Source organism: Pezoporus occidentalis, unplaced genomic scaffold (assembly GCF_034315485.1).
Source record: "Pezoporus occidentalis ecotype Australia unplaced genomic scaffold, CSIRO_AGI_Poc_V1 ctg106, whole genome shotgun sequence".
NCBI lineage: Eukaryota > Metazoa > Chordata > Aves > Psittaciformes > Psittacidae > Pezoporus > Pezoporus occidentalis.
The window spans coordinates 2,509,801-2,533,335 of NW_026912843.1; the positions used below are offsets into that span (position 1 = coordinate 2,509,801).

The 23,535-nt window shown below is 45.2% G+C and overlaps 1 long non-coding RNA gene across 9 annotated transcripts; it reads left to right on the plus strand.

The window, feature by feature from the left end:
* Nucleotides 1-2,216: 2,216 nt before the first annotated feature.
* Nucleotides 2,217-23,445, plus strand: LOC134164809 (uncharacterized). Of its 9 annotated transcripts, XR_009965280.1 has the most exons (8): nt 3,856-4,296; nt 6,508-6,572; nt 11,050-11,403; nt 12,580-12,718; nt 16,681-16,780; nt 21,602-21,740; nt 22,359-22,510; nt 23,167-23,445. It is a non-coding gene; the product is annotated as an uncharacterized LOC134164809 (long non-coding RNA). The 9 variants fall into 9 exon arrangements; XR_009965274.1 differs by lacking the exon at nt 3,856-4,296 and adding an exon at nt 2,217-3,651 and having other exon boundaries at nt 11,050-12,718; XR_009965277.1 differs by having other exon boundaries at nt 3,854-4,296; nt 11,050-12,718; nt 23,170-23,445.
* The last annotated feature ends 90 nt before the right edge of the window (nt 23,446-23,535 follow it).

Below are 23,535 nucleotides of genomic sequence, written 5' to 3' on the forward strand. Positions count from 1 at the left end.
CCTTGCTATGGGAAATCTTTAACTCTTGCCACAACATTGTCTGAACTGTGTTCTCACCCCATATTGGCACAAAACACTTCATTTCAGAACGGCTGTGTTTGAAACAGGCTTTGCATCTTTTACTGCAGTTTCTACGACTTGTTTACCTAAGTCACTCCACGGGGAAAGAATAATCCTCTACATATGTCCTGTGGTATTACAAATAGCTGTTATTTAACTCAGGCTTCCTCTCATGCTAGCAGTCCATGTGTTCAGTATAATGCAGTGTCTTGGATCATCACTTGCTAAATCTATTTTAAAATAAAAATCTATTGCATTTCAATATGCACCTACAGCATTAGATATGCACTGTGCAGGTGTGTACTGTGTGTGCACAGTGTGCAGTGTGCTCCGCTCTGCTTCCCAGGTGGAGTGGCTCAGCTGGTTATGTAGAGGTGATCATTTAAGCAGACAACTATGCAAACCAGCAATTACAGCATCATTTCCACTTCTTTTATGGGGTTCTCTGGTTTTCCAAGCCTCAGCCTGCTCAGCCTACTGGTGGGCTCCGCAGCATCGGAGCACATAGAACAAGGCTCTTAACAATAGCATGAAATGATGGAGCATCGTGTGTGGACGCGTGGTGCTCCTTGGGGTTTTCATTCAGAGCAAATCTAACAAACTGGTGTTTTCTCCCTTCCACGATCTTCTCCTGCTGTAGTGGCTGAAGGATGAGTTTGGTTGTGATGTGATCAGTGACCAGTGTTGTGATCAGTGCCGCTGACTGATCTGTGGGGTAAGCCTTGTTACCCTTCCAGCCTTTAGTTTTGCTCAAATATTAATCTGAGGGTTGTTTCATTACTAAGCCTTTTCTGCTTTCACTTTTAGATAATTTAGGGGGTGAAAGTGCTGTTCAGGTACAAACTGCTCCCTTTTCATCTTCAAGGTGCAACTACAGTTTCTCTCCCTGCTCCTTCTATGGGCCTGTGGTGACCCATTTCTCTGTGCGGGCTACAGCCAGAGCACAGCCACAGGAGCAACTTGTTTCGAGGGCTATTGCCTGAACAGAGCCCAGGTGATGGGCACAAGAGGTGATGATTTATGTGGGTCATGTTTAAGCACAAATTTATCCAGCCTTTTATAATAGTGAGGCATTTACCAGCCTCTTGATTATTTTGACCTTATGTTCACTTGTGAACAGATTTCGAGTCTATAGTAGTTTTACTGCCTTCACCGTACCATGTGTCTGTTCAAAACCTTGGCTCCATCCCTTTGGTGGACTTGTGAGAGATGGTCAGTCAGACGCTTGCAGTCCTTTCAGCCCCTCTCCAGCGGCTATAGCCTGGCTCTGCTCAAGTTTTCTGTTTTCATTTTATATTTTTATAACTAATTGTCTCTTTCAACACTCAAAATCTTGCTTAATTGTCAGTCATGGTGTAAGGCCCGTCCCTCTCTAGCATGGGGGGAATGTGCAGGACTTCTGCTGACTGCCTTGATACCTGTAGGTCTTACATTTAGTATGCTTATGTGGGGCTGTGCTCCTGTTGGAAGTTAAACTACTTCTTTAAAGAGGCTGCAAGACTGGCAAGGAGGATTTCATCATTATCATGGAATCCCAGACTGGTTTGTGTTGGAAGGGACCTTAAAGCTCACCCAGCTCCAACCCCTGCCACGGGCAGGGACACCTTCCACTGGAGCAGCTTGCTCCAAGCCCCTGTGTCCAACCTGGCCTTGAACACTGCCAGGGATGGGGCAGCCACAGCTTCTCTGGGCACCCTGTGCCAGCGCCTCAGCACCCTCACAGGGAAGAGCTTCTGCCTAAGAGCTCATCTCAGTCTCCCCTCTGGCAGGTTAAAGCCATTCCCCTTGGCCTGTCCCTACACCCCTTGTCCCAAGCCCCTCTCCAGGTTTCCTGCAGCCCCTTCAGGCACTGGAGCTGCTCTCAGGTCTCCCCTTCAGGAGCCTTCTCTTCTCCAGGCTGACCCAGCCCAGCTCTCCCAGCCTGGCTCCAGAGCAGAGCTGCTCCAGCCCTCGCAGCATCTCTGTGGCCTCTGGCCTCACTCCAACAGCTCCATTGATTCAGTTTCCTCATGGCAGAAGCTGTGTCCGTTTGCACCTACAGCCATTTGAAGGGGGACTATCAAAGTCTGATGACAGAGTGTTTAAACACCACATTCCATGACTGAACTACCTGTAGCTGAAGAACTGTGTATGAATTTGCATTTCCAGGGGTATTTTCCTGTGCAATCTGAATGCAGCCTGTTCGGTTGACACTGCCGCGGCTCACCTGAGGCACCACTGGCTTTCAGTGGACATCCATGTTCTGATGTGACTGTTCAGAAGTTAGCAGAGAAGTTGCTCAATGTTTTCCAAGTACCTGCTTTGAATTCAGCACTAAATAACAAGCTGAGGTCTGCTGCGCTGCCATTTTTGGTGAGGTTTCAAACGGCCTATTTCTGTGCGATGATGAATGTTAATAATTGCTGTAAGTATGCTATTAGTCAAAATGAAGCAGAAAGAGACCCAATTATTGAACTAGACTGCTGTGACTGGAATCTATAGCTGATATATTAAAGCCCAACTGTCATGCTTAATAATTAACTCAAGCCGCTGGCAATTCTGCAAAAGAAAATGAACATTAATAATGAGTTAACTGATCATTATTTCTTTTTCCCCATACCATTGGAACAGCGTCCTGCAGTATATCAATTAAACAGTACGATAATTTGACATCATATGAACTCTCTTTTCACGTGTACTTTCCTACCTCCTCCTTTCCCAACACCACTTCTATGTAATTACTGCTTTTACCAAAATCTCCAGTTGCTGCCCTTGTCTGTGTAAGTGTTGAAGGAACCATTACAGGATGCAAACATTACCTAAAATGGCTCTGTTTTCACCTGAACCAAGAGGAATGATCCACATTCAGATATATGTCTCGTTAAGAGCACTTCCTGTGCCTTCAGTCTCCTCATTCTCTAGGCTGCTTAGCAAAGGATGGTGATAGCAGAAATAAACACCCTAATGAAGTGATCCATGCATTACAACATATGGGCGCCTCCCCAGTTAACCTCCCAGTGATTACTCCATCAGGTCTGAAGTGGCTGCTGATGGGCAGTCCCAGCAGTGAGCTCCTACGGAATAAACTGGTGGATGAGGCTCAGTTGGGCTCCTCTCTCAACAGGGGTGAGCAGCAGCCAGCGCTCTGCTGGGGAAGGCACCCCCCCATGCTGAAGGAAAACCCCAGCTTTGGTGGAGTGGCTCCATGACCATGGTCTTCCCAAAGTGTTTCAGAAGCAAGCTGTCCTTTTTCAGTGATAAATGTTCTTGCAGGAGGAGGGACAGGCTGCGGTTTGACATTGCCTGCAGTCCCATGCTGCAGCTACCTCAAGGGAGTCATTTCAGTTGGACTTATCTCCCTCCTCTGGTTGAGCTCTGCCAGCCTCACCTTGCCCTTGCCAAAGTCACCGCCTGGGTTCTGAACTTCCTGATCTTTGCAAGGGAGTCTGAGCAACAGCAGGACCATTGCACAAGTTGAGAGTGTTCTCTGAAGTTACTGCAAAGGTGATGATTCCCTAGTCTGGGCCCAGGCAAAGCAAGGCTGGATGCAGATGGCAGAGGAGAACTGCCCTCCGAATTATTCAGAGTTTGGCACCCACCAGAGACCTCGAGGTGAGCAAGATCCTTTTGTACATTTACCTTTTCATTGAGTTTGTTTTTCGTTTGAGGAGGAGACTGAACTCTCCAAACAGAAACCTGGACTTAATGACGCCAATCAGAGCTTATCAAACACAGGGCGATGCCCAGTGGGCTGGATGGATTGATCTCTTTGCTCTTGCTCTTCATGATTAGAGGGCTGAATTTACAGATACAGCCGTGTTTGAGCGATGGCTGAACTCAAACCATGTTTGGGTTTTGGCATCCTACAGAAAGGTGGTGCGTGCTTGTGCAAGAGCATTCACTGTGCACTGTTTGCCTTTGCTCTTTCTTCATCCTCTGTCCCCTTCTCACCTCCAGATGGTACTGACAGCAGGCATGTGGTACTCTCAGGAGGGAAAGCAGAGGCCAGGGAGGTGAAGCCACTTCTTCAGGGTCAGATGTTGAACAGCAAGATGGAGAGCTCAGCCCTGTCTGGGGGGACTCCATCATGTGGGGTTGTGGGGACTCCCCTGAGGGGGGATGTGGTCTGACAGCAAGGGCTTAAAGCACAGCTTGGAGTCCCTGCCCCTTCCTCTCCTCTACTTGCAACTCATTTTCTAGACTATCAATCACCCACCTCTTTGGGCTAACTCTGCCAGGCTCCTCCCACAGATCCAGGTGACAGAGCCCAGCATGGCTCAGCTAATCTGAAGGCTTTGCAGGATGGAGATGTGCTTTTTGCCTTTTTTATAAGATAATTCTACCTTGAAGTGGTTCAAGAACCAGTTCTAACATAAGTGGTTCTTGAAAGGTTTAATTAGAGGGATACATAGACCAGATTAAAAGTACCTTTGTTACGAGTAACAAGTACCTTTGTTAGTTATTAAAGTAAATCAAAGAGCAACTATAGAATATTGCTTTTAAAAAGGAGAGGGAATAAGCAAAAAACAACCCTGAATGTGGAAAAACTCAGTTATAATCCATGCAAGAGAAATATTGGGAAACAGCTTCTGGTGCTTCTAGTCTCACCTCTGAGAAGCCCCAGGCCATAGTAACCATCCTCCATGAAAGCCACCACAAACCAGCTGCATCACTGCATCACTGCATCCCTCAAAGACTCCAGGGACTGGTGCCTGGCCCTGTGCATGGACATGAGCAGAAATGAATATAAGTGAATTGTCTCCCTGTGACACTAATGATAGAAGTACAGTTCCAGATGTGTAAGATCAGTTTTTCAGGTCTGGCTGTCCATTTTAAACAGTGTATGTGTTTTATTTTTGTATTCCTGACGTGAATTTTAGTTCCCCTGGTGTTTTCTGGGACTTGCTGCTGCTGCAGTCCCTGTTGGAACTGACCATTCTGAGTAAGGTGACTGTAAGGGTGTAGAAATGGGACTTGTAAACAGAATTTTCTTATGTCAGCGGTAATTCTAAATGTTCATTGAAAAAAAACCCCAACTAACCTTATTTACACTGTGCATTAAAAATAGGAGGATTTCAAAGGGGGTTAGCATATCTCGTTCTTTAATACATATAAAATAGGAAGATGATGTTAGATCACACATTGCTAGTCTATGCAAAAGTTCATATAAGGTTTGATCTATTCTACATATATTATTGCTGTTGCAGCACATGTGGAAAACTGATGGTAAAGCATTTGTTTGGTTGTTGATGGGATGTGCTGAGCCAAGCCACGCTGACATGGGTTTCAGCAGGTGCTGAGCTGTGCTTGGAGGGGCAGCAGGGACACAGCTCAGCACCACCACAGGCACAAACCTGCTTTTCACACTGTTTGGATTTTATGTGTTTAGTTCATCTCATGCTCAGTGATGGTGAAGTTGCACATTGGTTGGTCCCCTACCACACAAGATCCTGAGCATCCTCTTCTGCCTCTTCCAGCTCTTCTTGAGTGGGTGGTTAGAGGAAAAAGGGGATTACTGGAGGTAGCTGTGGAGCAAAAATAAATTAGCTTTGGATCTAATTTGGCACTAGCATTTAGCTGGGGACATCTCATGATGAAGAATATTCTCTGGACAAGACAATCTTATCTACTCTGGGAGAGAACACTGTCATTCTGTGTCTCCTTGGGGTGGATATTAGGGATCAGCCTATAAAGACAAGACTGCTCTGATCCTGGAAATGGCTGGTCCTTCTGGTGCCCTTCTGGTGCCATTGCAATGCACTGGAGGGGATGGAGATCAGGATACCCACCGTGGTCTCACTCTCCTGCCTGAAGTCACTGACAGCTCAGGTAAGCAGCGGTGCCTCAGAGCCTGGCCTGCACAACACCAGTACTGAGGTGTTGCACATTGAGGAGTGAAAAGTGGAGCTTGCTTGCTCTGGGAGCCACCGCAGCACCATCCTGCGGCAGACAGTGAGTGGGATTGAATCAATGGTCTGTTAGCTTCAGTGGGTGTTCAGCTCAAGCTCAGCGGTTCAGGTTTGCAAGGGAATTCTGCTCCAAGTAAGTTTGCCCCCAAGGCCAGCTTCTCCTTAGCACAAGAGCAACAGGAAAATGACTTTCCAGCACTCACCTTTGCACCTCCAATAAATTCAGCAATGAAATACCAGAGCAGCACCTATGAAAGAAGCTGTCCTGCAACTTGAGAAAGAAAGAATGCAAGAAATCCCTGGACTTCTGAACTGGTTGGAGGGGGTGCTGCTTTTGGATGTGGAAGAGACATGAAAGGATCTTTAGAATGATCAGGAATAAGTGTTACTTGTATATAAAACTTTCGTTAAAACTGAAGTTAGCTGTATTAATAATCTTAACAGTTTGGAGCAAGTAAATGACTCATTGCATTGGAGGATATTTACTCACTAAGTTTCTTTAGATAAATCCTCCGATACCTCCGTTATCTGACACTTCTTATTTTTCTGTATTTAACAGGAACCCAAGTACAAGTCTGTACTCCAGGAACCATTGCCAAGGAGATCATTACTCATTAACTCTGGGTAAGGAAAAATGGGCTTAGCAACATCGAAGATCTCTGGGGGGAGTCACTACGTTAATTTCCTGTCAAACTCCTGTTGGTATTCTGTGTAAGCATTACTCCAAATTAATAATGCAAAATAACTAGAAAGCAGCGAAAACCCCAAGGAGAACATTGCCATTTTTAGCCAGAATGGGTTTAATTCATATTATCTGATGCATCCGTTGCTGAGCTATTTTTAATGCGGGTACCTGAATAATTATTTCCCTGTGCACTTCATATAGAAACTATAGCTAAAGGACATTTTATCTCTAAATTAGAAATGGTGGGAGAATAATTGCTAGTAACATGTTTGATTAATTTTCACCACCATTGTCGAACATACTTCTTATGAACAAATGCCTTCATTAATAGATCATTTTCACAGAGTACAACTATATTATTTGGGACACTTCTTCCCATCAGTCACTGAATAAATGATTCTTGACTATTCCTTTTCATTCAGCCAGCTGCATTCCATTAAGAAAATGATCAAAACCATAGTTCAGGGAAGGACTCTGAATTCTTTAAAAACCCACAGGGAATATTTCCCTCATATCAGTGTTCTACAGATCTAATCTTTTAACCCGGAAACACCATGCTCCGAGTGTAAGCTGTGGAAATGACCAGAACTGTTGGGACAGACAAACTCATGCTCCTGGATCCCAGCTCTGCAGAGCCCCTGGGATGCAGCCTGGGTGGTGTAGAGGGAAGGGACACTGTCATTGGCTTTGCATGGGCTCAGTGGGCTACAATAAGCACTTTGCTCCGTGGGACCATGTTCAAGCATCTTTGAGTGCAGCAGAACTTGAGCATGTCCTTTTCTGAGGGAAGATCATGGGAACTTGGGCTGTTGGACACGTGGGAGGGCCGGAGCTGTTTCTTTGCCTGTCCCAGGGCTGGATTCCATCTTCCTCTTACACTGAAATTCCTCCCTAATAACTGTAGAAATGAGTGACTATTTGGCAATAAGGGCTGAAGGCAATTCATCCTCATCACCTAAATCTTGGAAGAACGTCTCATACAGCAGTAGTTTGACAGTACCCACCAAAGCACATAGACCCATTATAATTTTTTCCCACAATTAAGTGGGTTCATGTTTGAGCTCTTGGCATAGTTTCCTATAAATTCCCCCCTAATCTCTTAAAAAGGAGCCAATATAATTTTGATTTGTAAGCAGTAATAATCCTCTTTCCATTTCAAGGGTCTACTCCCTTGTTTTTATTCCTGTGACTAATTGTTCATCCATTCCTTGCTGATAAATGCCAGTTAGTATGGTTGGTGGCAGGAATTAATGGAAATCGTAAATTACTTCTTGTCTGTGGCAATACTTCACTTTGCAGTCCATCTGGTAGACAAAATTCTTCAGCGGTGCAATGTTTCAAGGGATGAGAATGTCTTTGTTCTTGGTGAAGGCATAGCACCATAACCACTTCAAAGGTATATGGGCCTTAAAACTCCAAACTGATGCAGCACACCACTGGGAAGCACATGGGACTCACAGCAGTGTACACAGGATGCAATGGTGAAGTTAGGTGAGAAAGAAAAGGGCCAAATACCACTCTAAACCAAAACAAAACCACACACCTCCAGGACAGTCTAAGTTCAGTTTAATGAGGTGACTTGGTTGGAGATGACTGAAAAGAAGTAATAGCCCAGTTAAAGAACAAAACTTCTTCTATACCTATGGAGGACCCTTAGTCAGCAGGAACAGAGATGAGATGAATGTCTTCCCCGAGGTGTTTTTCCATATGCAAGGACTGTTTTCCTGCTGGTGGTTGCTGCAGCAGTTCCCTGGCAACCCTGGTACCTCAGCAGCCAAAATAACCTGGGTGGCGAAAGACCCCTCTTGGCCTTCTGTAAGTCTGAGCAAATGCTGCAACAACAGTAACTTCCTGTACAGTGTTTTCAAACAGATCCGTGCTGTTTCACTGGGAGGTGTTGGGTGAACCTTCTGAACCACCCTCTGTAAATCTAATTGATAGCTACACACGATCTGGCTGCTCAGCCTGGCTGGGCTCTGTGTGAATTCCCATGTGCTTCCTTGCAAAAGCAGCTCCATGCTCGTGGCAGCGCTGCTGCAGCGCGCCTTGTTCTTCAGCCCCAGGAAGCGGTCAGTTGGTGGTGCGCGGTACAGCTTCTCTGTGCCTGGGGGCAAGGGTAGGTCAGCCAGATGAGCTGAGCTCAGGAGCAGCACAGACCAGCACAGGCCCTTGTAGCTGGGGGAGGAGGGGAAGAAAAGGGAAAGAATTAACAATACCAGGAGGCCAAACCCGCTTTGGTCCAGTAACCGCTGCCTTGGGAGCACTGACAGCACCTGGGGCTGTATGTGATGTCAGCTGCATGGACATCCAGCACTGTAGCACAAAACTGAAGGAGAGGCCTTGAAGGCATTTTATGAGCTACTCACGCAAAATAAAACACAGAACTTCTTAATTGTCAAGGTTTTTCTCTTACATCCTTCTCATTTTCTAGGTACAATATATTTAATATAAAACTTGATAAGAACAAGGAATGCTTCCCAAAGCAGGTGGCTAGTGATGAAATACTGTCCTGTGCTCTGGTCCCCTGCTTTTTGTCCCCAGAGCTTTGTTAGACTGGTACACATGTACACAATATGCTCTTACAGAGTGTTGTGCTGTGGTTTTGGCACATGTAGTAACACAGATTTTGCATTACATTTTTAACATATTCTCTATGTAATTACACTCTATACAGTATTTTGTTATTTCCACTTTGGATTGCTTTGATCATTCAATGAACAAACATACTGAGGAAATTCTATTTACAATGGTCTTAAATTCAGACAGCTTTTGCTCTTTCTAATGGATCTTAATAAAGATTTAATAACTTAAACTTTAGGGACTGTAGCGATAGGACAAGGGGTAATGGGTTCAAACTGAAACAGGGGAAGTTTAGATTGGATATAAGGAAGAAATTCTTTACTGTGAGGGTGGTGAGGCACTGGAATGGGCTGCCCAGGGAGGTTGTGAATGCTCCATCCCTGGCAGTGTTCAAGGCCAGGTTGGACAGAGCCTTGGTTGACATGGTTTAATGTGAGGTGTCCCTGCCCATGGCAGGGGGGCTGGAACTGGATGATCTTAAGGTCCTTTCTAACCCTAACTACTCTATGATTCTATGATTCTATAATATTACATATGAGACATGAATTCTATCACTACGCCAATGTTAGCAGTCAGTGACAAAATCAATAGATATTTTACAAAGAGGTTTTTTTGAGTTTCAGTAATGTCAAATGACAGCTCATAAACAGGCAGCATTTCTAGTTACGTGTTTATTCTGGGTCACTGCTTTTTAAAGACCTCTATTTGAATGTTCAGACAGTGAAAGGAGCAGCCAGCTATCCAGAAGGAGCTGATGGTTATTGCAGATGAGGACACATTTACTGGGTGCCTTATGAGGGGCTTGGAATACACAATTAGTTATTACATTTGTTTTTTGTTTTTTTCCCTCAGGTTTTATAAGTTAAAATAGGAATGTTTCTCCCAAATTTACCAGATCAGAATCAGAACTTAAACTCCAGTTGCTGGGAGAAGGGAAGTTCTACTCAATCAGCTCTGAAGGTGGTGTCTCCTCAGCAAAGAACCCTGTGATCCAGGGATAACTTGTGGATGAGGGACAAAAAGCCACTCACCCAGCCATCTATACTGATTAAGTGAAATTACTTTGAGAAGTGGAAGAAATTAAGAAATAGAAAAAAATGATATAAAACAAGGCCCTTGAGCTGTATGGAGTACCCTGAAACTGTCATAGCCTCATTTCTTAAGGCCTGGGGAGGCTTAGGAGGCACAGCTTCTGCTGTATCCAAAACATTCTGCATGCTGTGATTTCAATCTTGTGAAAGAGGGTGGGGGAAAACGGAATCACCTGTGAGATTTTGGGGGTTAGACTGAGAACTGCTTAGGTAATGATAACATGAAATGGACCTCTGAGTGTTGCTCTTGTCTCCCTCCTCCTGCAAGCATATGGCTTGTCTTGCGGACTTGGTGTAACCTTCACTCCAGAGAAGTGGGGAGGGGGAATTTCACACAGGGGCTATTGGGCTGCTGCAGCCCTCAGTTATTTAGGGGTAATGTCTAAAAGAGGACCCTGCTGACATGTTGATCTGGTGATAACTCTCAAATGAATTTCGCAGGCAACAAGGAAATGGCTGTGCCTCTTTCCACTCTCACTAAAGACCAAGCAAATATTTAATGGATGACTAAAAAGGAACATGTATTTTAAATTTGTAAATACCAGTGTTAAGTGAAAAGGCAAATTAGCATGAAATGAAGGAAAGGGGAAAGGTACAGCCTTATATCAGAATCATACTAACAGCCTGACACTTCGAGCTGTGATGAAAACTGATCAGAAGTCAGCACTGCCACTGCTGGGAGGCTGCAGAGCTCTCGAGTCTGGGATGGAGCAATCAGCAGAATGTTTTGTACTTTGTGTTGCAGGAAATACCAGAGACACCCGAAGCATTCAATTTTTAATGCTGTGGAGGAAGATGTGGGCACCAGGACAGAGCTCCCACTGGAAGAGTGTTTCTGTGCTTCTGAAACAGTCTCCGTGTTCCTTGGCTGTGGGTTTCCTGTCTATCTTGTCCTGTGTGGTGGAAAACAAGGCTTGGAAGCATGAGGAGTGTGAAGCTGCTAATGCAGAAGGGTGCAGCAGCTTTATGTCAGGACCAGCCTATGAAACACAGAGCTGAGTGACCTGGAAAGCCCTAGATGTGGCTAACTGAAGCCAGCATCCAAAACCCTGTCCCCACAGTGATTGCTATGCTGTCCTCACAGAAACAGTCTCTTGCTGTGAGTGAAAGAGGAGCTTGCCTGCTTTTCTCACCATGCTTGGTTACAGCTGGGCTTGCAGCTCTCTCTTTGAAGCACGGTGTTGGTTTTGACTGACCACTAAGCATCACTTAAACGATATCTTTAAAATTACAGTTATCTCAGATTTCAAGTGGCTGATACGCTGGATTAGTTGTTGTTACGTGCCAACATTTGATAGCTTGTATGGGAATTTGGAAGAGCAACTAGGGATATACTCTCAGCCCCATTGTAGTGTTGGAGTAAATGGGCTCTTGATAATTTTTCCAAGTGAATAAAAGTGGGAGGAGAAGGCGCTTGCCAAGAGGAATAGTTAGCAATTAATGAAAAATAGCCTTGCTCTTTGTAGGCTTCACAGATGTGAGGATGGGACAAACATGTTTCTGGTCCTGATTCAGCAGGTTCATGAGGGTCACACAATTCACAGCACAAAGCACTGGCCTGACCTGCAGCGAGCAGTCCACTGGAGAGCCATGGAGCTGCAGGGAAGGCTTTGATCTCTGCGGGCGCCTGCCAGTTGGCCACTGCTGTGTCAGAAATGCCTGTGCTGCTGGTGAGGAATGGGAATGTGATAAAGAAGAACTTCAGAGCATGCCGTATGCAAAGCCTCAGCTTTCTCCTGCCTCCAGAAGCCTAAGCAGCTCCAGAACCAGCTGCGTGGTAAAACTGTGGCTGCCTCACTCCCCCAGACAGCAGATGCCTCCATATAGCATACGAAGAAACAAGTGAAACCAAGCCTAAAGACCCTCAGTCAAGTTGTATTAAATCTTTTGTAGCCACAAAACATTTCCGCTAGCTGCAGGAACAAAGTAAGGAAACACATGTAATTTATACGGCTGTGCTAGTGCCAGAGGCTGCTTCAGCTGCCTGTGGTGACAGTGGTGGCCGTGTCCTTTAGTATTGCCCAGGATGGAGGCCAGCTTTCAAGGACAGCCACCATGTACTCAACCTGCAGCAAGAACAACGTGGGAAGAGGAGAGTGCCCAGCCGGAATTTTGCAGAGAGGCACAGGGACAAACACCCTGTGTGCTCAAAGCACGTTTAAAATGCTTGTGCTGTTCAGTCAGTCATGCAGGATTTCCCTAAGGAGCTGAGCAGTAGGTGCAAAATGAAGTCCAAGAGGCTGCAGGTCTAATGAGGTCCTACCACCCCGCACAGAGCTGGAGCCTGAATGCAAGAAAAGAGATCAAAAGGGACTGGCTCCCCACTCTGGGTGCTGGCAGACGGCTCACAGGCCAGTGAGCCGGTATGGATAAGCTTCATCTGTACTTCTGCTGAAGGCAGCAAAGAGAATAAGGTAAGGGGCAAAAAAAAGATTGTCTGGAGGTAATGAGAAACCGAACTTCATGGGGGACCGAAAGGATCCCAGAGCAGCACTTCTTGTTGAGCACAGAAATGTCAGGGTGAGGACCACAGCCAGTGTTACAGTGCTGGGATGGCGCTGCAGGAGGCAGCTCTGGGAATGATATAGTTGAACGAGGTGCCATCAGCTTGTTCTTTGCCTTACCAAAAAATATCTCTGGTTTGGTCCAAGCAGCAGCCGGATTTCCAAGGTCTTGCAGAGAGCTGGTTACTTGAAAATGGGACTAGATGGTCCTGGGCTTAAATTGTGAGTATTCTGGCCAAATACAACTGTTAAAAACCACCTTATACGGAGGAATGAAAAATGTTGTATTTTTGTTTTATTAGGAGTTTTTCATCTGTTCTCCAAACTGCCTTCAATTCTAAACTGGCTTTTTGACTCTTTATGGCTGGTTAGGTCAAATGACAAGAAGGCCACTGCTGCCTCTTGGGAAACCCACTGCTATGTACAGTAATGCAGGAAATATTCTTACAGTAATGGGGCTGGGTGGAGGATTGTGCCCTGGAATCTCCCTCCCAGCAGGAGCTGCTGTAAGGGTGCTGAGGCGCTGGCACAGGGTGCCCAGAGAAGCTGTGGCTGCCCCATCCCTGGCAGTGCTCAAGGCCAGGTTGGACACAGGGGCTTGGAGCAAGCTGCTCTAGAGGAAGGGGTCCCTGCCCGTGGTAGGGGTTGGAGCTGGAGGAGCTTTAAGGTCCCTTCAACACAAACCAGGCTGGGATTCCATGATTCTAAGTGAAAAGTAAAGGGCTCTGTGTGTGTGTGTAATATACAAATACCGCATCACATCTTCCCTGTGCAAAGGTCTCTGGACTGTGAAGCCAACAGGGACTTGGTACAAGCAAAGATTATTCTTTTCTGCATAACAGCAGCATTAACCATGAAGAAACCCCCCAGCATTTTTGAAATCCAGTTCCAAGTTTACACTGTGCTGAAATATCTTTCCATTGCACAATAGCACAGGGAGCTGCTCTGGGAGAAAGATGGAGCAATTTTTCATTTAGAGCTCCAGAAGCAGAATAAACCACATATATTTTTCACACCACATGAGGATTTATGGGAAATATTGACATGGTTGCTTCTTTCTGTTAAGGTTACAACAGCAGCTTCGGTATTTTCTTGGCACATGTCTTTAAAATACAACTGTTTACTGGTTTGTCATCTTTGCCTTATAACAAGGAAAGGAGAATTCTGTTCTGCACATCAGGGTTCCCTTCAAGTAATCTCATCTCCATGAATGTAATGACCTCTGGTTTTCACATGTGTATACTCAAACTGCAGCTACCAGTCTGTTCCTCACTTTACAGGAGTAAAGCCATCAACTGATAGACTGATTTAACATTTTTATGTGGTTTATAGTAATTTTCTTTCCATACTACGTACAGGAAACTGAGCATACTTTCCTGTATAATTTGTAGGGCATTATACAAAGCAACTCATTGCTCTGGACATTAAATTCAGTTTGCAAAACAATGTTCCTACTGCAACCATGGCTTCCAAGCAAAATATTTGCCTATTTACTGCCCTGATAGCCTTGGCAGTTGGACTAGATGGGAGCAGAGCCATAGCATTTACCTTTGCTAAATAGTAAGGGTTTGCTAGCGGATTATATGTCTCAAATGCCTTACAATCAGGTGGAGACAGCCTGGAGAGTCAAGAAGACAAGGCTGAGGCTCAGGGTGATACATGGCTGAGACTTACTATGGGAACTTGGGTAGAAATAGAGGAAGCTAAACACAAAATTTCAGATCAGCCAGTGACAGACAGAATCCCTGGGGAGTGTGCAAAGGCTGGGAAGTGAGTCTGGACTACAGTAGGGAAATAAGAGATCGAACCAAACCTCTGATTTTGCTCTGTTAAAGCTTTTCCCTTTTATCCAGTCAGTTTAAGTAATTGTGGAGAACCTAACAGTAACATTAACAAGCTAATTAGCACCTGGATTTTACTGGAAATAGGTTTTGGGTTTCATTGCTGACAAAAAGTGTACTAAATATATTTGGGTTTATTTAAAGCACTGCCTAGTTTTTGAAGGTGCAAGTTCAATAAAGGTACAAGCTCAGTCAGTGCTGGTTCCCTGCCCTTGCCCTGCCCTCTCCTCCCTCCCAACTGCTGAGCGCAAACAGCTTCAGGAGACAGAGCTCTGCATGGTTTTCATTAGGCAGAAGGGTTAAGCGAGTTTTTCCTACAGCTCTTTATTGCTAGGGTATGACAAGGAAGGAATCCAGCTTGCCTGTCAGATCCCAGATTCGGTTTTGTAGTCTTAGCAATAAATTAAAAAGCAAAGGAAAAATCCCCCCTGTGAACTGTGCACATATTATCGTTTCCCATGGATTTCCAGCTTGCTGTGAAACCCCACCAGGCCCGCTTCCCGATGTCAAACTGCAGAGTGGAATTGCACTGGAAGAAAGGGGTCACTAACAGGAGGTTGGAGCTGAACCAAAGAGCAGCACAAAGGGCCTCAGTGGTGTGGGCTGCGTGCAGCCGCGCTGCCAACCTGGGGCTGTGCAGCCGCATCCTGATGTCCGCCACCTCCAGGGCACAGTCAGGTAGGCCCACTTGAAGGGGTGCATGAAAAACCTCTCAGGAACTTGCTAATACTTTGGAAAGGCCCAAATCTACCCATTCTTTAGGAAATATGCCTCCAAGTTCACAGAGACACTGCGGGTGTCCTCACCACAGAATTGAGCAATTATCAGTAATAGAAAGAAACTTCAGGCTTTAGGGGAGCTAAATGTATTGTAATGCAACATATACTGTAAGACAGCCACGTTAACATCCTGGTGATGGACCAGCTGACAAACACCAGCGGGTGAGGCAGACTAATGAGTGTTATCTTAAAAATATCAACAAGCAGAAGCAATACAAACCATGCGATTCATTAAGTAACCACCTATGATCCTTTGAGTTCCAAAAGCTCAGAAAATGCTGATTAGGAGGAGGCTTTTAGCTAATAGGAATCCTGTGGTTTGACAAAGCAGAGGAAAGCAGGACTGTAAATTCTCAGGCATTGCAGTAAGAGCTGCATGGCACAGCATGCTGGCTCCTGGAGATACTGCTGCAGAACTGTGTGGATATGCCTGTGTAGAGCTTTCTGTCTGACTGCATTGGGAAAGCCTCTTTGCAAATTCTAAACGAATGCAGATAACTCGTGGAAGTGAGTTTCAGAAGCTGCACAGCCTCCAGAGAGAGAGTGCATGTGTTGCAGATGCCCCTTCACAATCTCCTGCCCTGTGTTGTCGGTGAGCCTGGCAGGGACCGGAGCAGCCTCCACTGCTGCAGCTCCTAAACCCACAGCCACTGCTTCTTCTGCTGCTGACTAGTCACCTCCAATGTTTGTGGGTAGCTGGTGAAATTAGGTATCTGGAAAAACTTGATAATATGAAAGTATACTGGAACATTTCTTGGATCAGACTGCTGCATTACTCATGCATCATTAATTCTCAAAATATTAAGGGAACATTTCTTAATATTAGGCCATATTCTGTTAAAGAGACACAAAACAACTCGCTGGGTTTAAACCATAACACAGAAGGCACCATCAGCCAAGCAGATCCAGTGCATAAAGGCAGGTAGGAAAGGTTTGCTGGGCTCAGCCGGAGAGCTTTAGATTTTCTGTTATGCATTGTGGTGTGTAAAGTTTTATTAGACCAGACCTGCAAAACCTCATTGTTAATGCTCATGTAGCTCACCTCCTATGTAGGATTTTCTGTTGTCACAGCAGACCAATTTAAGGCTTTATTCAGCATTCCTCGTACAGCTAAAAACACTACTAACTTTGCCTGCAAGCCTGAGGCTGAAGAGGATGCAGCCTCACTATTAGTGGTATCAGGACTGCAGCTACATTCATGAGCTCTGTTTTTTCTTTCTGCCATTCCAGCAAGGTATCTCCTCTTTTGCAGGCTTAGAGCTGCCCTGGCATTTCCACTGCATTCATCACTGCTGTGCTGGGAGCACAAACAGGATCTCGGGCGAGTCCTTGTTTCCCTCTTCTCGACATTGGTACATAATGATGTTACCTACTGTCTTATTGCTTGTGCCCCAGCTCCTGTGAAACTGATAGTTGTGCATAGCACTTCGTAATTGGAAAAAGTCAGGAGCATGTTGGCAACCGACTGCTTTATTAAGTTATTCTTCTGGGCAGATGATACTATGCCCTGCATCTTAAGGTCATCTATTAAGATGGAGTGTGGAATTGGTAGATGGCAGAGGAACAGCTCCCAGGCAGTGGCTGGTCTGAGCTCACATGGGTTCCCATGCCTCATGCCTCTTCACATAGTCCCAGAAGGTCTGTGCTTGCAGTGGAGGAGGTGGCATGCAGTGTTTGACAGTTCCATCGGTTGGCACTATTTATTCAGTCCAAGCTGTGGGAATAGCTGACCGGATGCTGCTTCTGCCTGTTTATCACTTTGCAAACCTTCCATGTTGCTCTTGAGCTCTTAATCTCCCTGGGGTGACCTGGCTGTCAGGGTGACAATTTCGGGTGACAAGCTGGCTTATTGCAGCTAACTCATTCTCTAAGATCTCTGTGTAGCACTAGTGTAATACTTCATTGTTTTCTCCACTAATGACCCCTTATTAGATGCTTTGTAGGTAGATATCTGTCAAATTTCAGCCTAAGATGGACATGGAAGGCTACAGAAATGGCCAGGGCCATGCATCCAATTAATGGAAATCGGATAATTATCCACCCAGGATGCTGGGGGGAAGTCTGCAGTGCGTGTGTCCTGCCAGGAGCTGCCTCTCCTCCTGCTCTGCCCCTCTGAGGAGTGAAGCACCTCTGCCTTTGGGATCCCCTGAGGATGTAACCACTGATTTCTGCAAACTCACACATCCCTGTGAGGAAATGATCAGAATTCTACATTGTCTTCTTGAGCTAAACTTAAACTGCCCTTGAGCATCCCCCCAGGTTCCACAGGATAGCTTAGCTGGGGTCAGGTGTTAACTCCCTACGCCCACTGTAACCCCCCAAGTGCTGATGAGGACTCTGGTTTGGAAGACGCAGGAGCAGGAGGGAGCAAGGAATCAGAATCATAGAATAGTTAGGGTTGGAAAGGACCATAAGATCATTCAGTTCCAACCCCCCTGCCATGGGCAGGGACACCTTACGCTAAATCATATCACCCAAGGCCTCGTCCAGCCTGGTCTTGAACACTGCCAGGGATGGAGCATTCACAACCTCCCTGGGCAACCCATTCCAGTGCCTCACCACCCTCACAGGAAAGAATTTCCTTCTTATATCCAATATAGCTTCCCCTGTTTAACTTTTAACCCGTTACCCCTTGTCCTATCACTACAGTCCCTAATGAAGAGTCCCTCTCCAGCATCCCTACAGCCCCCCTTCAGATACTGGAAGGCTGCTATGAGGTCTCCACGCAGCCTTCTCTTCTCCAGGCTGAACAGCCCCAACTTCCTCAGCCTATCTTCATATGGGAGGTGTAGGACAGATTGGATAAAGTATGTAAACCCTGGGCCCTGGGGACATTCCTTCTGCAGCAGAGTGAATTGTGCTGTAAAAATTTACCGGCTTCACTTGCTCTTGCATACAGAAGACTTTATTCTGGAGAGTGCTATTTTTTTTACTTCTTTTTTCTATTTTAGTGAGATTATTGTAGGTGTTCCTGCTGGCTATAAGCAGACATTTGAAAGGAAACAATATATCTGCATTTGGAAGCTTGTCCTGGAACTGATTCCTTGAAACAAAAATAATTTTCTATTTAATCTCTCTCATGTGTTATTTCTGCATCATGCAAAGTAGTTCTTTACAAAAAATTAAGCTCTTGTGTATAATGTAAAAGGTAGACTTTAAATAAGAAGATATTTTTGGCAGTCTACAAGATGGAATTTGATCAGGTGAGCTCTGGGGAGTTACTTTTCTGGGAAGCACAGTGAGGGTACAGGAGCCAAACTGTGCCTTTGCTAGAAAGTCCCAGTGGCAGGGGCTTAGGGGAGCTTTGAAACAAGCTCTGCATCACTACAGCCTACTTCACATTTAAACCCTGTCAGCATAGATGGAACAACAGAAAGTGAGAGACTTTTGTGTGAAGCCTGAAGAGGGGGAAGGCTGCTCAGCACCACTCGGGAATCTGGGAAACTCAACTGCTCTATTTTTCACCAATTTTCTTGTCTCCGCCATGTCAGGTGGGTGTTAATGCTTTCAAGTTGTTACCACCACAGGGACTCACTATGAAGTCTAAGCATGACATCAACAGCAGCCAGGCACCAAGCAGCTGCAAGGGATAGCGGGCACCAAGCAGGGTGGGATTGCTGCTGGAAGTGAGCCTGTGGGCCTGCATCAGTCAGTCATCACCCACGATGGAAGAAAAGCCAACAGAGAAATACAAATAGCACTGGAAGCAGTAACGTAAACATCTTACAAGGAAGGTCAAAACTGCTGTATTGTATTTATCAGCTGGATTAGAGTGAAAAATGAGATGTGCTCGGAGTGTTTTTGCAGATATCTAGCAGGTCAGTGCTGTGAGCTGCTGGGCTCAATGCAGCACTAATGCTTGGTAAGTGGTGAATTACCCACGTATTGCCTAGACATGTGAGCTCAGCTTGGAGTGTTAAATGGCTGTTGAAGTACTTCCTTAGCAAAGACAGCTACTCCATTTTTCTCAGTAGCTTTCCCAACCAGCACTCCTTCCTTTCACACCTCCCCTCTGAGGGGCACAGATGCTGTTGAACAGATCTAAGCACAGAGTTTTTTCTGTGTCCCAGGAGCTGGCTTAGTCTCTTATTAATTTTATATATCTATATCTGTACCTCCTTTCCTTCAGGGTAAAGGTCAAATATCTGCTATTCTAACGCTACCCAAGTTAAAGTCATGCTTTTGTTGAACTCAAACAGGGGAGCAGGTAACCTGCGGGGATTTCTAAGGAAAACTCATGGAGCTGAATGCGAAGCTAGAGGTGGCCATTGGACCTACATCATAACTGCCCTGTCTCTGCACTGGAGGTTGCCCTGGGCTTTGGGGAGGCATCTGTGCCACCCCAGTGTCATCTGGGACAGTCACCAGCACACATGCCTGTGTTAAACCAGTGCCTCTGGAGGGTGCTTCTCTCCAGCATTTTGCCTGGTTGCTCAAGCAGGACAGTTGCAGGAAAAATATTTGTTCCTGGTTTCTATGTGGCAGCAGGAGACCCAAGACAGCCTACTTGGAACATGAATGCCTGGAGGCTTGTAAGTCCTGAGTCAGCTTCAGGAAACCATTCCTTGATGGCCTTCCAGATCCAAAGCCTCTGCTTAGCAAGGTACCTCATCTTACCTAAAAAGAGGAAGTCCAAGATGATCATCACCTGGTTTCCCTGGGTATCTAGCCAGGATCAACAAGTTACCAATCAGGTTAGTTATGATAAGGGCGATATTGAATATCAACATAGTTCACCTAAACCCCCACTGCAGCTAAAATCTGCCAGCAAGGATGAAGAATAAATAAGCACATCATTAAGCTAATGAGACCCATATGCTTGTGTAGGCAAATAAAAGTGAGCTAAATCTATTGAAGAGCCAAAAAGCAGATGAATGAACCATGACTGACATCCTGGAATCATGTTTAAAATGCAAATATTGATATTTCTCACACTTCTTTTCCCTTATGTAAATCACATCTAAATAAGGCATCTGGTAGAAGAGAATGTATTTCTGCCTTTGAGCTCTTTCTCAAATGAATGAAGTAAACCCAACTTGAGAGAATACCTACAGACTGCTACAATTACTGGAGACTGCAGACAGTTGGGGAGTCACAAACAAGACTTGTCATCATGGTGGAAGCTGAGCCTGAAAGTAATTTGTATCCCAATCTGCACAAATTAATCTGAGATCTTGTCTCCCAAAAAAAGCGAGCCACACCATTTCCAACCGGGATGAAACTGCAACTGTCGGGACTGTGGAATCCAGAAACAGCTGCAGTCAGAAAGAACTTTAACATCAGAGAAATTATCCTCTTTCTTCCGTTTTGTTTCCATGTTACTTATACAGAAGAAGAAAAAGAAGAAGGAAAGATAATAAAACCTACCAGCTTTTATGAGCTTGATATTACTTTTTCAGGAAATGTGTATCTCAGGGAAGAATTTTCTTTCCTTTGCTAAAGGTTTGGGCTACTTGTTGCTATGCACTTGCTCTTCTAGGAGCTGCTGTCCAAGACATTTATTGCTTTGCAGGTCTGACAGATCAGCCCATCTTTCCTGACCAGTCACGTCATTTAATTGGGCAAATTATCTCTTATATCTAGTGCTGGCAGAAGGCTATGAGCTTCAGGTTACCCTCCAGGGAAAGCATGCCAAAATTTCTCTCTTTCCCTTTGCTAAGTGCCACTTTGAATCGATGGAGATCCTGACTCAATTAGCGTGGGATGGACCAGCCCTCCTGCCTGCTAAGATGCGAGGACAGGGCTTGCTGTTGCCCTGAGCATGGTTATTACAGCATGTGCCCCTGGGTGCTGGTGTTTGTGACTGAGAGCAAAGTGACTGTGAATTTAGAGCCAATTCAAAAGGAGGTCAGGGAGGAAACTCTGTGGTGGGGCTTGCTTACACTGAGGAAGAGGATTCTTGGTCAATGTTACACTCACATGCTTGCGTAATGCATCTTCCCCAGTGACACCCAGGGATTGCACTGGGAGCTAGAATGAGCCTAGCATCAGATAGTCTTCTTGTGATACACTGTATGTAGCATAGAGTACATGTAATATACTGGCTCATACAGGCAAGTGTGTGATACTAAATGACTCAATGGCAGTCAGATGTATTTTCTTAGCTACTTTCCTCTTCATATATGTATTTTTGCCTTTTGCTGATATTCTTATTTTTCTGGCTGCCATTTCAGGGAGCAGAAAGAAGAAATATACCATTTTCCTTGGCTTCCTTTTGGACTATCTTCCTGAAAGCAAAAAACCTGTGAATATTCATCACTTTTAGTTTAATTCATAGTGCATTCTCAGATGGAAGGCTCAAGTAATTAGCAGGTACTGACATACTGTCAAAAATGAACACTTTGCCAGTCATAGAATCACAGAATCCCAGACTTGTTTGTGTTGGAAGGGCCCTTAAAGCTCACCCAGTTTCAACCCCCTGCCACGGGCAGGGACCCCTTCCACTAGAGCAGCTTGCTTCAAGCCCCTGTGTCCAGCCTGGCCTTGAACACTGCCAGGGATGGGGCAGCCACAGCTTCTCTGGGCACCCTGTGCCAGCGCCTCAGCACCCTCACAGGGAACAGCTTCTGCCTAAGAGCTCATCTAAATGAAATGAACACTTTTCCAAGCTGTGTGTACCCAAGTGAAGCACAGCAGCAAAAGACGTAAATGTTTGGAAAAGACATTTACAGGTTTTAAAAAAGCATAGATTTTCACCAAACAGTTTCAGACTGCTAGCTCTAAGTTTACAGTCTTTCTCTCTGCACCTTGAAGTGGGAAGGTAGAGCTTAAAAACTATGAAATAATGAGAACTAAGCCCAGAATGGAGAAAGTGAGTGTATATGTGCCAATTTACACCAGCTAAGGATTTGGCTCTCAGCTCCTATAAATTATCTGATTACATAAGTTGTTATTGTTGTGGGCTTGGTTTTGTTTTGTTTCTGTCTCCAGGTCCGCTGTTCTGGGATTTGACAGCATTGCAACATCCCCAACTAGAAGCCTGTCAAAGAGCCCTCTGACAAAAGCTTTGTTGTGGTCCATGTTACATCTACAACATCACTGAAATATAACCTAGCTGTTGTGACTAGAGAGGTGCACTGAGTGTAACTGAAGTGTTTATTATCTGACACTTGTCCACCTGAAGCATGGCAGGGTCCTGAGCTGGCATCAGCTTGTAATAGTAACCAACTATTTACAAGCCACTAATGACAATTTCCTTCCCTCATATCAGATTGTAAATGCATTAGCAGATCACAACTGTAGCTCATATCTTGCTTAGCAGATGAAAGGAAATAATTCTCCTCTGGATTAACTGAATTAAAATGGGAGTGCCATTCCTGATTCACCAGGACTGAAGCAAAGGCTTCTTTTGTGATTCAGGATTGAGGAGAATAGCTGTATTTTCCTGTTTCTTCTCAGTAACTGTAAGGGTTTGGGAGATCACGTTAACGACTCTCATGAGTGCACCATATGTTTTAGTCTGTTTTAATTACTGCAGCCTTTACAGTCTCAGCTAAATGTCATACTTAGTGCTTTATTTTACAATTAAATCTCTCCTTTGGGGAGATCTTGGAGTCTTTTTCTCTCCTCATCTGGGAAGGGTGAAGGAGAACTGCGAATTTACATTACTATGGCCAAACAGCTTTGTTTGGAAAACAAACTTGATTATTATTATCTCAAGATGGTTTTTATTAGATGCTTTGTTGAGGCCACAGAACAACAAAGTAGGAGATAAAAGACATTCTCTCTCCCTTTTCAGCAGTGCCTTGCATAAGCTGAAGCATCGCTTTAGCATTTGAAGGTAAAGGTCTACACAAAATGAAAAGACAACACGAGCTCAGGCTTCCACAGGGTTTTAAGCTCTTGGTACTAAGGATGCATTTACATCTCAAGCAGACTCCTGGTAACTGCGGACAAACTTGACTCTATTCACAGCTCTCACCCACTCCTCAAGCCCACGCACGCTTCCCGCACAGCGCCTTGCGCACAGATATGTCTCATTAAGAAGTGAGTTGATTATCTTTTCCCTTAAATAACAGCAAGCCTCAATTTAGCCCTTCCGACCCTCGCGGGGAGCCGCGGAAGGGTCTGCTGGAAACCGTGACTGCGGGGCCCTGCAAACGGCACT